The sequence below is a fragment of the Podarcis erhardii genome, assembly GCF_964252035.2.
Source record: "Podarcis erhardii genome assembly, chromosome: 4".
NCBI classification, from domain to species: Eukaryota; Metazoa; Chordata; class Lepidosauria; order Squamata; family Lacertidae; genus Podarcis; species Podarcis erhardii.
The window spans coordinates 19,871,946-19,886,522 of NC_138508.1; the positions used below are offsets into that span (position 1 = coordinate 19,871,946).

At 40.8% G+C, this 14,577-nt stretch overlaps 1 protein-coding gene across 3 annotated transcripts in view; it reads left to right on the forward strand.

Moving 5' to 3' along the window:
- The window catches only part of CNTN5 (contactin 5), a 689,184-nt gene that overhangs the window by 292,024 nt on the left and 382,583 nt on the right, over window positions 1–14,577 (forward strand). The gene's annotated exons all lie outside the window — the stretch shown is intronic.

The window sequence follows — 14,577 nt, forward strand, 5'->3', positions numbered from 1 at the left end:
ACTTTTATCTATTGTCCACTCAAAGAAGAACACAGTACAACCAGGCAAAAATGTCTGGGGTGTGAAGCAGGGACAGTGAAGGGTGTGGCTTGAGGGGAGTGGGTGTGGCTGGGAAGAGTACCAAGGACCTGGAGGACCATAGAGAGAGACCCGGATGACCATAGAGAGAGGCCTGGAGGCCTACACGCCAACTCTATGGGGCTGGGGACAGCTCAGCTCCCCGAATGTATGTGGGTATGGGACTAACCCTCCAATCTTGAGGGGCAAGGCCCCACAGGGCCTCCCCACAGTGGCAGAGGGCCTCATCGGGCCTTGCAGCCTCCTTCCAATACGTGTGATGTCACACATGTACCGCAAATGCGATATCACCTGCATTCAACGAGCCCCCCCAATACTGCTCAGAATTTGACGTCTCTGCCTGGAGGTCCCCATTTGGCCTGAGGTCCCCCATCACTCAGTTAGGCAGATGGCTTGTTAGAAAATCTTAGATTAGAAAATAATAAGGCCAAGAGCTCAGATTTAGCATCTCATCTCAGCCAAAAGTTAGCTAGAAGAGGAAGGTTCCCTGCTTATTGGTAATTTGGGTTTGCTATTATGACAGAGGATTAATTATGTCAGCAAGATCAGGCTTTCTAAAAATAATCAAGAAGGGGTCAGATTAATAAAATCTTTAAGGCTGCTCAAAAAAATGAGAGTATAGTGTAGATTATACGGTTTATAAGTGATTTTAAAGTATTACTGCATCTTGTGCAGAGGTTTTATGGTAGGGTGATACCTCCCCCCCTTTTTTTATTGGCAAGGGTAAGATACAGCTTCAGACATAACAGGGTACCCCAGGGCTGCCAACTAGGGATTGGGGGAGAAACTTTTTTCTTCTGCATTTTGATGCAATTTACTGGTCAGCAGGTCAGAATGAATCTGTCAATTGGATTATCCACTTCTCTAGATTGTGTGATGCAGTTACTGTTTTTTCAAAAAAATCATACAAGAATGCATATTTTATAGGGAAATCATATTTTCTGGAAAATTGATGTAAAAATACATATTCTGATTATGTATAAAATGTGTACTTTAGGGAAATGTGTGTACCACACAAATGTATTTTTTGAAAATCCACCAAAAATATGGAATGGAAAGGACCTGTGTTTGCATAAATGTGGAACTGATATGGACCAAAAATCGGTCGATCTGTTCAGCCCTATTACCAAGTGATCAGAGAATATTTAGATGATTACATGCTTGTTCTTCAATCAATGAATTAAGTGCATTGACATATTACCAAAGCCACAAGAGGATGGTTTGTTTTCACTGAAGGAAGTTCAAGATGCGATTGGGTTTTTTAAAGCCCGAATTTAATATTTTACTCTTCATTACTTCACTAACATACCAGGAGAAAAATTCCTTCAGAAAATGGACACGTGTAATTTTTACTCTCATCTCTACCAATTAAAATCTATGCTCACCAATCAAGAACAGTTTTCCATTGACCAATTAACTGATGCCTTAGTGTTGACTCCATATATAATGCTTACAATTTATGCATGCAGAGTATTTATTCCTGTGACATCTCATCGTTCTACTTTATCTATAGGTACAAGCTGTCAATTATATTGCTTTAAATGCTGTTGTACACGAGACAATGGCAGTGAAACAAGTCTGTGCTTGACCTTGAAAAGTTAGCGGATGTAAAATGGTATTTATCTGCTAAAATACACAGGTTAATACATTAGCAAGGGTTTAAGATTACTTGTAATTTTATTATGAATGGATAATAAGTAATTCAAATGGCTAAAATTTTACAATGGACATGTAGTATCACCAAATACCAGTCACCAAATACAAGGGCAAATAAAGTGTGTCACAGTTGCAGAAGCTTCATTGAGCACCTGATGTTCTGCCTTACATGGCTGGTGGGCTGGTTTTTTGGGTTGTTGTTGTTGTTTACTGTGTCAGGCTGAACACCCCAAACAAAATACATCCTGCCATTTGCCTCTTTTCTTCTCATCACCGTGGAGAAAAACCCACTTTGGTTATTCCATCTTCAGGCCAAGTTGAGGCAAGATGAGCAGCTACAAAGTTATTGCCTAGCCTTCAAGTGTCTTTCTGAAGTCTTTACAGAGGCTGAGCCTGAACATTTTCAGAGGCATCATAAAGCCTTCTGATTTGGGCTGGCTTTGGTTAGCCACAAGTGAGGTCTTTAAGAGCCTGGCATTAGTGAATGTTCTGTTTTGAGTCTTTCTTCATACCATTATGAAGGTGAAACCTGCCTTGACCACCTGCAGTAATGTTGATACTTACGGTAACTTGTCCATCACCCTTTCAAGTATTCCAGTTTCTGCACATGGATTGTCTCATTGCAGCCCTTAGAAAAGTGAGCTTTCATCAGCTCTGGCTCTTTTGCCCGCTAAAGCCATTCCTGGATGGAGGTAAACCTGGCCACAGTCATTCATGCTTTGATAACCTCCTGTTTGGATTACCGTAATGCACAGTAATGTAATGCTGCCCCTGTAGACAATTTGAAAACTGCAGCTGGTGCAAAATGCTTTTGAATGGCATAGTCAGTCAGCACCATATAATCCCTCAATTTAAAAGTCTGAAGCGACTGCTGATATACTTCCAATCAGATTTTGAGTTTTTACAGATGATTTCAAAAGACCTGTATGACTTGGAATCTAAACAAATAAATGAGACAGACTCTTAACCATAGCTGTGAACTTACAGATTTGAAAATAAGGGACCAGCAGCCTCGAAAATAAGGGATCAGCAGCCAAAATAAGGGATTTTAGTCAACCAACTCCTTTCCTTTTCCCCATAACAGTCAATTGAAGGAACCTCCAAAACAAATCCAAAAGCCCCCCCTCCCATGAGATCGCCGCCCGCCATTGTACTCAACCAGCTCCTTTCCTTTTCCCCCATCATGTGCCCCCGCTCCAGACAGACCTTTTCCCCAGCAAGGGTGAGTGGGCCGTCAATGACATATCCATCCAATTCCGAGCACAGGTATGCTCAACTTCTGAGCCCCTCTGAGCCAAAGGCAGAAAGCCCAGCCAGCAGCCAAATGAAGCCTCAAGAGGTGCTTCCCACAGTGCAGCAACCTGGCAAAGGGGATGCAGCAAGGAAAACCACTGTCACCTCTCCGCTGGGAAGCGCTGAGCAAAGGCGAGTCCCCAGGCAACGCGGCCGGGCACAAGGCATGCAAGCTCCACCACCCAGTCGTTCTTAGACTCCTTATTGGGTGAGCAATGCAGCCAAGCAACACAGTTGGAGCCTCCCTCCTCCCTGGCTGGCAGGGAGGGAGGGAGAGGAGCTGCTTCCTTTGAAACCCGGGAAATTTAAGGGACATCATCAGTAAGGGACAGCAGCAGGAAATGGCGCTGGGATAAGGGAGTTTTCCGCCAAATAAAGGATGGTTGACAGCTATGCTCTTAACTACTGTAGCGAAACTCAGCCATGGAGGTGGCTTGCCCATCTCTGCTAATTCCATCACTCTTATTTCCTTTGAAATCAAATCAATGGCTAATTTTCCTTTCTCTGTATCTCCCCTGTTCCCTTTAAAGGCAAGCACGCACTGACTCATATATTAATAGTTATTCCTGCAGTATTATAATTGGAATTTTTCTTTCCTTTTTCTTTTTTTCCTAGACAAGAACATTAATGCAAAGGGTTTTCTCCTGTCGATGTGCATGGATTTTAATCGGATGCTTTTGCTGGCATGCCAGCCTCAAGTGCATTTTGCTCCCCCCCCCCCCAAAGTTTGACAGTTGCCTGAATGTGAAATAAAATGAAACCAAAATAGAAAGTATATCACAGATTGGGGCAACAGCTGCACATATTCCCAAAGGGAGAAGATGGAAAACTTCATTTTTATTTTTATTTAAATTGCTTTCATTCAGCTTTTGATATATCTTATTATTTGAGAAGTCAGTTAAAATGTCAACCCAAATAAAAATAGATCACTGTTTCACTGCTTAATCTTTATGAAAAGCAATGCTTTTTAATCAGTTCTGCTAAAACCGTGAACAATTCTGACATAATATACACATTGTTGTTTTACACATAATAATAACAAAATTAGACATATTCTGTCTATATCCTATCTATGCCTAAGAGTTTAAGCATTTTATACACATTATTGTATATAATTATACACATTGTTGTATGTATAATAATATATGAATAGCATAATATGAATGTTCCTAATTAAAGTGTTAATTAAATGGTTCAAGAGAAAAGTGAATGTGAAATTGTAAGTTGCATTAAAAGATAAAAAGGGGTGGGAGATCATAGCTCTGTAGGAAAGCACAGGATTTGCATGCAAAAGCTCCCATATTCAATCCCCAGTGTCTCCCATTAGGGCTGGCACTGTGGCTTGAAACCCTGGAGAAATTGGCTGTCAGTCAGGGTTAACAGCATTGGCCTATAAGTATCAATGGCCTTACACAGCTTCGAATCCTAACTCTTGGTACAGATAATAATAATAATAATAATAATAATAATAATAATAATAATAATAATTTATTGTTTATATTTGGCTTCCAACAAAATATTAAAATACAGTAATGCATCAAACATTAAAAGCTTCCCTAAACAGGGCTGCCTTCAGATGTCTTATAAAAGTCTGGTAGTTGTTGTTCTCTTTGACATCTGGTGGGAGGGCGTTCCACAGGGCGGGCGCCACTACCGAGAAGACCCTCTGCCTGGTTCCCTGTAACCTCACTTCTCGCAGTGAGGGAACCGCCAGAAGGCCCTTGGAGCTGGACCTCAGTGTCTGGGTAGAATGATGGGAGTGGAGTCACTCCTTCAGATATACAGGACAGAGGCCATTTAGGGCTTTAAAGGTCAGCACCAACACTTTGAATTGTGCTCGGAAACATACTGGAAGTCAATGTAGGTCTTTCAGATTCAGTAACTTGAGAATGAGAGTATAGCATTTCCCCACCTCTGCATGCCCACAGACATTCATGGCTTTCATTCTGGCAGGGAGCAGGCAAAGTTCCCCCAGGCCAGACACTGATGGAGACCAAAAACAAACAAACTCAAGCAAAATACCAAACTCTGCCTCCTATGTTTGAATTCAAGATGGAATGGTGCTTAGCACATTGTTAGCCCAGAGAAAGGTCTACATTAAAGGTATACACTCAAGGAAATCTCTCTCTTCTCCTCTTGTCAAATGCTTCCATCTATTGATGGTATAGTCTTGCTGCTGAAGTTGAATTTCGGTTTGTTGCATAAGTAACAGTATGACTTTCTTCTGTAATGTTTTATTCTTTTTTCCAGATGTTATGCCATCTTTTAGGTTTTTACATTTTGCAATATGCTTGGAGGCCTCTTATGCCCCAAGCAACTAATAAATTAAAACAGCAACTGTGGACACGTTTTATTTATTTCACTATATGGTATAAAGAGTGTCTAGGCAAAGATTGGATTCTCATATAGGAACAGAAGAGCCAGGATCTTCCTTCTGTTGCAGATGAAGCTCAGATTGTGGAATATATTTTATTTTATTTTATTTTATTTTATTATTTTATTTTATTTTTGTGGTAGCAAGGATAGCAAGGAATACATCTGTGCCAAACAATTTAAGCTGCAATTAATGGGGCTAAACTGAAAGTTCCAACTTTCCTTGTCCATTTCTTGTAGAGTGGAAAAACCTTTTGGTGGTTTTAAAAGGTTGCATCAAAAGAATTTCCCCATGCCAAATAAGGGCAATCAGTGATCTAATTGCTCTCACTCCCAGCTGGCTTTGTGATGATGCAATCTATCCAGCGAGACTGGTACCCAAAGTTACGTTTGAAGAAAAATAAACATGAGGGTGATGCTTCTTTGTGAGTTAAACATGAAGAGAGAACACTGTGTCCAGTAGCAAAGAACATGAACAGAGTTATGAAAAGTGCAGGATGAACTCCATCCCTGAATAATTCACAGCCTGTGGATAGGACAGCAAAGTTGTAGCAGTGGGGCTTGGCTCAACATATATATTACTAAATATAGTTTAGTAATATATAGAACACTTCAATCTCCCAGGACATTCTATACAAGATCTCAAAGTAGCTGTTTTACTACAAAGGAATTTCAGAAATAGACTGGAAAGAGAAGCTGCTGAATTACAACTTATCACCAAACTTAAAACCATGGAGAAACCTGGTCTGAACAAAGACCTTGGATTCTTATCTCATTATACATGACAAAGCCATTTTTCACCTTCTCACCCCTTGCTTTTTCCTGTAAGACCTATTGCAGTCGTTAAGAGTTGTCAACAGGCTCATCACAGCTATCTGCCAATCACCCATTCCCACCACCCTTCTGAGTAATACCCCTCCCCACCCTCTCACTATATAGAAGGGTCTGGAAACTTCTGTTTCAGTGTATCTGAAGAAGTGTGCATGCACACGAAAGCTCATACCAAGAACTGACTTAGTTGGTCTTTAAGGTGCTACTGGAAGGAATTTGTTTTGTTTTAAATATAGTTTGTAAGTGCCTATATGTGCATGGCAGCACACTTATTACACATAGAAATGCCTGGGGGGGGGGGAATCTGCTAGTAAAAAATACCAGTTGCTATTAGAAACAAAATGTATGCAAGACATTGAAATGCAGCATAGCAATGGACTTTTTGAGTACAGCTCCACAGGCTTACACAGTGTTAGTTTTACTTACAGCAGTTTAATTAACTAGATCCCCACCAAGGATGAACGTGCTATAATGGGATTGCAGAATTTGCCATACCGGAACTACAGTTTCAGGCCAGAAACTGATACCGTTTTCCCAGATGACACATAAATAAAACAAGCTGTATTTGCTGGCGCACTGAACTAATGTACCATACCACCCTTCAAGCTTTGCGCATTACAATTGTTATTTTAAAACTGCCGACACCCACATATACCATCAGTGGTGTAATGCTCAAGTTAGCCAACTTGGTTTACATTCTGCTTGCCGAAAGGGAATTCAAACTCATTATCACTTCCCGAGAGATGTTAGCACAAAAAGAAAGCTGGTGCGAAGTCTGTAAAGTGTCTGATTCAATTGCGAAGAATCAGCCTTGGTTGGAAGAACTGGCACGCAATTCCTTTTGTGACAGTGCTTGTTGCAGCTCTGTATATCAAACGTTAGCAAAAAGCTGATGAATAGTTCATGGCCAGTGGTGGAGAAGCTTAACATGAGTCAACAGTGTGATGCAGCAGCAAAAAAAGCTAAAGCTGTTCTGGGCTGTATCAATAGGATTATAGCATCTAGATCTGCTTTGGTCAGACTACACCTGGAGTCCTGTGTCCAGTTCTGGAAGCCACAATTTAAGAAGGATGTTGACAAGCTGGAATGTGTGCAGAGGAAGGTAACCAAGATAATCAAGTGTCTGGAAACCAATCCTTATGGGGAACAGTTGAGGAAGCTGGGTCTGTTCAGTCTGGAAAAGAGGATACTGGGAGGAGATATCTTCATATATCTAAGGGGCTATCACACGGAAGGTGAATCAAGCTTGTTTTCTCCTGCTCTGGAAAGTAGGACCCAAACTAATGGATTTAAATTACAGGATAGGATATTCTGACTAAACATCAGGATGAACTTTCTGACAGTAAGAGCTGTTCACCAGTGAAATGGACTCTCTCCAGAGGTGGTGGATTCTCTTTCCTTGATGGTTTTTAAGCAAAGATTGGATGGCAATCTGTCCTGTTTTGTCTAGTCCAGACACTGAGGTCCAGTGCCAAGGGCCTTCTGGCAGTTCCCTCACTGCAAGAAGCCAAGTTACAGGGAACCAGACAGAGGGCCTTCTCAAAGAGAAAAACAACTACCAGACTTTTAGAAGACATCTGAAGGCAGCCCTGTTTAGGGAAGCTTTTAATGTTTAATAGATTATTGTATTTTAGTGTTCTGTTGGAAGCCACCCAGAGTGGCTGGTGAAACCCAGCCAGATGGGCGGGGTATAAATAAATAAATAAATAAATAAATAAATAAAGTTAGCTGAGATTTCTGCATTGCAGGGGTTGGTCTAGAGACCCTCGGGTTCCCTTCCAGCTCTACAATTTTATGTATCTATGGCAGGGGTCAGCAAACTTTTTCAGCAGGGGGCCGGTCTACTGTCCCTCAGACCTTGTAGGGGGCCAGACTATATATTTTTTTTGGGGGGGGGGATGAACGAATTCCTATGCCTCACAAATAACCCAGAGATGTATTTTAAATAAAAGCATACATTCTACTCATGTAAAAACACCAGGCAGGCCCCACAAATAACCCAGAGATGCATTTTAAATCAAAGGACACAGTCTACTCATGTAAAAACATGCTGATTCCCGGACCATCCGTGGGCTGGATTTAGAAGGTGATTGGGCCGCATCCAGCCCCCAAGCCTTAGATTGCCTACCCATGATCTATGGTCACCTGCTGCATGTAGAGTATATCATTGCCTGCTGTTGTAGATATCATCTGTAATCTTTCAAGCAACAGCCTCAGTAGCATATTTCCTTAGATAGCAGTACGGATTTGGGCAAACTGAGCAAGGTGAATTGAAGTAGGGCATGATTGAGGTCAGACATAGGAAACGTTTGATTATCCTCCAAATGTAACTGAACTACAACTCCCATTGTCCCCAGCAAGCATGGTCAGTAGCCTGGGATGATGGAAGTTGTAGTTCAGCAACATCTGGAGGGACAAGATTTCCCCCCACCTGGCCTAGGTTAAGGCTAGGCTTGACTTTCAGGATATTACAGCACCCTGGACAGCTCCATGCACAGCTCTAGCTGGAAATTCCACAATAGCAGAGCTCAAATGTTGTTTCAGCAGCTGTCAAACTCAGAGTGAGACTTAAACAGGAGCTGCATCTATGCCTGAGTATCTGGTTCCTCCAGTTGGAACTATTTAAAGCAGCCCTTCATATTTTATTAGTTGCTGGTTCTGCCAAAGCATTAGAGACTGAGGTTCCCAAGGGTTTTCTGAGTTGAAGTCTTCTTAATTGGGGGTTGGCGGTGGTGAAAGTATAAATATGGACCAATGCTAATTTACGAGATAATCCATTATTGGCTACAGAGACAAAAATATAGTGATAAGCTAATTCATCTTAATCAAGGCAGACAACACATACACATGCTCTGTTGCTATTGTTCCTAGGGTTGTATCTAATTAAATCACTCTCAGAGTAAACCCACTGAAATCGATAGACTTAAGTTAGTTATGTCAATAAATTTCAATGGGTCTGCTCTGAATATGTCTTTGAGGAATGCAAGTCTACAGTGTTGGAGGGTATGGTATGGTTAAAACACTCTCTCTCTCTCTCTGTGTGTGTGTATGTGTGTGTGTGTGTGTGTGTGTGTGTGTGTGTCCTAACAACACTGAGTTTCTGTAGTGACCTTTATCCTTTAGGAAAGCGTTTGGCTTAACATGTACTAAAGACACAATTAGCTGCTCCAAAATTACTCCAACTCACAACCATCTTCAATATGCTACTAGATAGACACTCCCAGGAAAAGCTCATTATCTAGGTAAGAAAAGAAAGAAACAATTAGCTTTTTGGTGCACTTTTGCAATTCACTGTGTTTCGTGGCTTCTCCCAAGAAGACAAGAATCTGAATAAATAAAACAAAACTGTACTACAGTACTGTGTTATAAGAACACATGTATAAATGTAGGAATTGGTATCTGAGCTTCCTTTTCCATCTCCCCTCCCCATCCCACTTTTCTCATGTGCCATGTCTTTCACTTTATAAACCTGCAGGTAGGGAATGACTTACTAGTGGTTTTCATAAGCTGCTCTGGAAGTTAAGCTACATCACTCCTTTAACCCGCATTGTTCTTATGTTAAAATGCAATGTTGGGGTTTTTTTTTGGGGGGGGGGGTTAAGGAGGTGAGGAGAAAGAATAATGAAACTAGGGCTAACACCTACATTGAGCCACAGATTACTCAGTGTTAGCAAAATGGGAAAATCTGTCTGATCTATTGCTGCTTTTGATTTCTTTTTTGTCCAGCAGATGTTCTCTGAGCACCAGTGTGATCTGCCTAATTTGTTTCTGTATAATGCAAACACAGTAACATTGACTAGCAAAATCAATTGTCTCTCAGCCTGCTCTGTTCACTGTCTCTTAGTTACAGCAGATGGTAACAATTCAAAACAAGGCTTTAGAGCCATGACTTTGGCTGATAAGGCCTTGGACTGTCACATTGGGGTTGAACCGGGAGTTTTATTCCTTCAAAACCACAGAGGAAGGAGAAGTCCAAAAGTTTCTTCTCCCTCTCTCATAAGACGGTAACACATGGACATATAATGAAGCCAAATTTTGGAAGACTCATAACAGACAAAAGAAAATACTTCTTCACACAGCACACAGTTAAACTACAGCCTTTGCTCCTGCAAGAGATAGTGATATTGTGCTGAACCAAAGGCGAATTGTTCCAGAAGCTTTGCTAATTCCATCTTGGTAGTTGTTGTAGCAATAAGCTCATATGTGTTATTTGTTATTTGAATGCTGCCTTTCCACACTTCAAACCATGCTCAAGATGGCTTACAACATAATAATAATAATAATACAGAGCTGCAACATAACAAAAGCAGCCACATACAATAATAAAAAGACAGAAAAAAACACAACTTAACTGATAAGAGAAGAAGAAGAAGAGTTTGGATTTGATATCCCACTTTATCACTAACCTAAGGAGTCTCAAAGCGGCTAACATTCTCCTTTCCCTTCCTCCCCCACAACAAACACTCTGTGAGGTGAGTGGGGCTGAGAGACTTCAGAGAAGTGTGACTGGCCCAAGGCCACCCAGCAGCTGCATGTGGAGGAGCGGGGAAGCAAACCCGGTTCCCCAGATTACGAGACTACCCCTCTTAACCACTACACCACACTGGCTCTTATAAATCATAAGATCTAAAAGAAAGGTACAAAAAATCAACAATAGCAGCTCCTCCCCCAAACCTTCACCAAACAACACCCCATCCAAAAAGAGTCAGTTCAGCAGCCTCAGCTCTTGTAGTCGGAGTCAGTCAGGGCCAGGTGGAAAAAGGCCTGCAAGATAGGCAGTAGGTCTTCCAGAACTCACTGCCAAGATGGTCTCTGAGCCGAGCTCTGTGCTTTCTGTTATCACAAAATGCACTCTTCTGGGAGACAGTTTATTCTGGTGCTTTTTCTCAGTCGCTAAAATGTTTGGAGACAGAATAAAGAGGACAGTGACATTTTATACAACAAGAAAGTTTACTGCCTTGACAGATGACATCTCAACAATACAGACTACAAAATAGCTTTTTTCTAAACTAATCATAAATAGATAGGTTGTGCTTTGTCATGTACATATGATATGCTTGGAAGTATAGTGCTCGGGTACAGACAACCATTCTGAATACATCTCACAACAAACAATGATTTTCATCTGATGGTGGAAGATAGGCTGTCTGGACTCACCTTAGTTCCATTGTTGTAGGGCTGTGAACTGGACAGGCAGACATCTCTCTCACACACCAACACAGAGATCATTCTACATGGGGAACTTGTCTTTGTCATGACATGAGTGAAGAGAGGAAAAAAAATGTCTGAGGGTATTAATTTCCTTTGCAGAGTTACGTTATCGTAAATGTATTTTGACACCAAGGAATATATGAGCAGCTTTTGTCAACCTTTGTTATTCAAAAATATTCATGCTTGCCATTAGCGGGACCCAAAAGTTGTAAGCGAGTATTCAAAAGCTGCCCAAAAGTAATCAGAATTGACTCTGGAGGAGAAGGAACAATAACTGCCACCTTTAATCTTGCTTCCACTTCAGCAGCTCAAAGGGGGAGAAATCAATTGAAAGGATACTGGTGAGGTTCTTTTGTTACAAAAGTTATGCTCACACAATAGCCTGAGATGTCAAGCTGTTTTCTATGATACTTGACTCTGAGAGTAAAAGTAATATTTAAATGCTCACTTTCATGGTGATAAAATTTTCCCCCTAATATCCCCAACCTAGGATTTTGTCTCTCAAATGCATATATTCCTCAGTTATTACTTAGTTTGGCTCCAGGAGTTTCAAATGACAGCCTGCTGATTCAGGGTTCTGTCAATGTTTGTGGGCAAGTTTGTCTTCATGCTTATCATAATGAAGCCAATAATTTCAGTGCATGCTGTGTATAAGACAGGGGAGGATCACAGTTCAGTGTTGGAACACTTGTTTTATAGCCAGAAGACCTCCATTTCAGTCCCTGAGATCTGCAAATGGCAGCTTCTGTCATTGGTGTTAGTTTCTTAAGCTACAGTCACATGACACTTTATCCCATATTCTCGGTGTTTCCACAAATGTTAATTCCTCATTCTTTCTGAACTTTCAAAATGACATAAGAGGCACTTCCAGAAACACAGCAAAATATAGTGTAAGTTTAGTGGTCATTTCCATGTTATTCAAAAACTGTTGTTTTTTCCTGGAAGCAAATAACATGGAAATGAGTGCTATATTTCTGAAAGTGGCTTTTACGTCATGTAAAAGCTCAAATATAATGTGGAAATCAAAGTTTGGGGGAAATCAGGAAAACAGGATAAAGTGTTGTGTGAATGCAGCCTCACAGGCATTTCTGAATTGGGATTTGTTTCTCGGGAAAAATGAGTTCCATAGTGAAGCTTTAACAAATAAAACAAACAACAGGATTTTTTTTAGGCAAGTAGGTGCCCATTGCTTCCTTCTTTTCCCTCCCCCACCTCCTGATGGCCATTCAGTTGCTGGTGTGCGGCATTTCTGAAGGAGAAAAGTTCTAAAAACACATTGCCTGGAGCTTTTTCGACAAAAGGAAAGAGGGAAAATGTGGACAAATGTCTGAAAAGAAAGTTTAAATGACAAGGTGTTTGAGTTCTGCTTTCTCTTTGTAGCAGGTTGCCTTCTGTGAACTGTTTCCCAAGTGTCTCAGAGTTTTAGAAGTTTTATAGCTGCTGGAAAGAGGGGTGACATTTTTGATGAAGACTTGTCAAGCTCCAGAAACAATGGGGAAGAATTTTATTGCAGAAGGGAGTTCTGGAAAGAAGACTCCACATATCCTAACTGAAGGTGCGAAGATTCAAGAACAGACCAATGAGGCCCAAGGCCCCATCTGCATTATATATTTAAAACAATGTCATGGATTTCATGTTTAAAAAGTCATAGATTTTCCCTAAAGAATCATGGGAAATGCTGTTTGTTAAGGGTCCTCAGAGTTGTTATTCCCCTCACAGAACTACAATTCCCAAAGTGGTTTGGAGACTGTAGCTTTCTGAAGGAAAAACAAGTCTCCTCACAGCTCTCTGCTCCATTAACAAACTTTAGTTTCCAGGACTCTTTTGGGGAAAGCCAAGACATTTTAAAGTCATATGATACTTCTTACAGTTCTGCATAGGACAGATTGGGCCTCAGTATTGTGGGTTGGGGGTGGAAACTCAGGAGACAGAAGGGAAGGAAATGGAGTATTCTGAAGAGTGTCTGGTTGGCTGCTTGGAACACTGAATGAAAGCTTTGCCCACCATCTTCAATCTTCAGGTGTTTCCAGAAATCACAGCTAATATGTGCCTGTCGTATCTCAAACAGGGATGTTGTTCCACAGAACGGATCTTCCATGTAGATGGAAGCAGATACTGGGGTGGTTGTTTGGTGGGGAGTATTTTAGGGTGGTTTTAGTCTTCGCTGTGAAGCTAGAACAACTACGTAGCTGTCTAATTTGGCTTATCTAGTGATCCCCTGCAGTCGCAGGATAAGAAGAGGGAGAAGGAGTCTCCAACTGAGCCCCAGGAATCTGACAAATGTCCAAAGCAGAGATAGATTATGATGTGGAATTAAGCCGCTTTAAGAAACCCTTAGGAGATTTTTACCTGAACCAATCCACATTTCACGGAGTTTCTATATGTCATAGGCATACAGAATTAGCTTTCACGAACAGATAACAGCAGCTATATTTTTTTATTCTTCCAGTTCCATTACAGAATTGCAAACACCAAAATGAATATTTTTATAGTGATGATTATAATTCACCAGTATCTTCCATCTGTCCACAAAAATGTTCACCATACGAAGCCCTTCCCTGGGTGTTATCACTGAAGTTCAATTTCCTCATCCCAGACAAGTCCAAACCTTTTTTCTTAGCCATTCCAATATTTGACAAAACCTTAGGGAGATCCCCGTAAAGAACCAAAACAATATTTGGAGGCTTAATTAAATTTTGAAAAAGGGATTTGTTTCTAAATTAAATGGAGTCCTTGAAATAATTCAGAAATGTCAACCAACCTCAGGATATCCTGTTATCAGCCACACAACACATTATCTTCAGAATTTCCTTCAATAATCCTCCACAACCTTGCATACCTGCCAAAGATACATAAAATCTGCATTGATTAACTGGCATCCCGAACATTCGTGGAATGCAGTCTTATAAATCCTATTAAGTTTATATGGAGCAAAATGCCACCTCAAAGATAACCTTGTATTGGACATCTTTCAGTGTCCTCCATAATGAGATACTTAAGAACCTTTGTTTTTAAATGTCAAGCCATATATTGCTAGTATTTGTAATGTATAGTTTGTCCTTTGTCTAATTGGAGAAAAGGCAGAACATGCCTATGTGCTCTCTGGCTACAATTCTATCATTACAGGGACAGCCA